At 48.3% G+C, this 795-nt stretch overlaps 1 long non-coding RNA gene across 1 annotated transcript; it reads left to right on the top strand.

Annotated features, from left to right (window-relative positions):
* Positions 1–66: 66 nt before the first annotated feature.
* LOC147819928 (uncharacterized) lies at positions 67–794 on the top strand. The gene is made up of 4 exons (XR_015438621.1): positions 67–211; positions 342–398; positions 501–652; positions 781–794. It is a non-coding gene; the product is annotated as an uncharacterized LOC147819928 (long non-coding RNA).
* The last annotated feature ends 1 nt before the right edge of the window (position 795 follows it).

Genomic DNA, 795 nt, shown 5'->3' with positions numbered 1-795 from the left:
GCGCGTGTGTGTGTGTGTGTGTGCGTGTGTGTGTGTGCGTGTGTGTGTGTGTGTGTGTGTGTGTGTGTGTTTGTATATGTGTGTGTTACAGTATGTGGAAAAGCTGGACCTCAGTGGATTTGTGTCACTGAAGGACGACTGCAGCCGGGACAGAAACCTGGAGGCGGCCAGACTCATTCTGCGCATGAAGGATGGGGAAACCAAACTGACAGTAATGTCACTAGACACACACACACACACACACACACACACACACACACACACACACACACACACACACACACACACACACTAAAATGAACTGCTTTTGCAAGGTTTAAAAGTGCTGTTGTCTTTTACAGGCACCCAATCTGGAATCAAGGGAGCTGTGGAAAGGTTTCCTCTACTCTGTCATTGATGTAAATGTTCATCTTTTGCACACATGCTACACCTGCATCCTTCTGCCTGTGTCTCTCTCTTGTGCTGTTTAATAATAAATTATGTCCTCTATCCCATCACAGCTCAATGTACCGTCCTGTCTCACGTTGCTGCCGGGCCAGCTGCAGATGCTGAAGGAGGTGGTGGACAAAGAAAGGTCCAGGCGGAGAACTCGCACTCCCACACGTGCTCCTCCTTCACCGCTCTCTGTGCCTTTAGTAGGAGAGATCCCACCGTGAGTTGAGAGGACTGACTAAAGCTGTTTCAGTGTTTGTGAACAAAAATGTATGTGGTATCATTTCTACTGTGTGTGTGTGTGTGTGTGTGTGTGTGTGTGTGTGTGTGTGTGTTTTTCGCATGCAGGTGCTTTCGACCAGT

Source organism: Seriola lalandi, unplaced genomic scaffold (genome assembly GCF_002814215.2).
Source record: "Seriola lalandi dorsalis isolate HSWRI2012SDOR001 ecotype SW California unplaced genomic scaffold, Sedor1 jcf7180002015389, whole genome shotgun sequence".
NCBI lineage: Eukaryota > Metazoa > Chordata > Actinopteri > Carangiformes > Carangidae > Seriola > Seriola lalandi.
The sequence above is the reverse complement of the archived record's forward strand: the minus strand, read 5'-3'. Positions and strand labels throughout refer to the sequence as shown.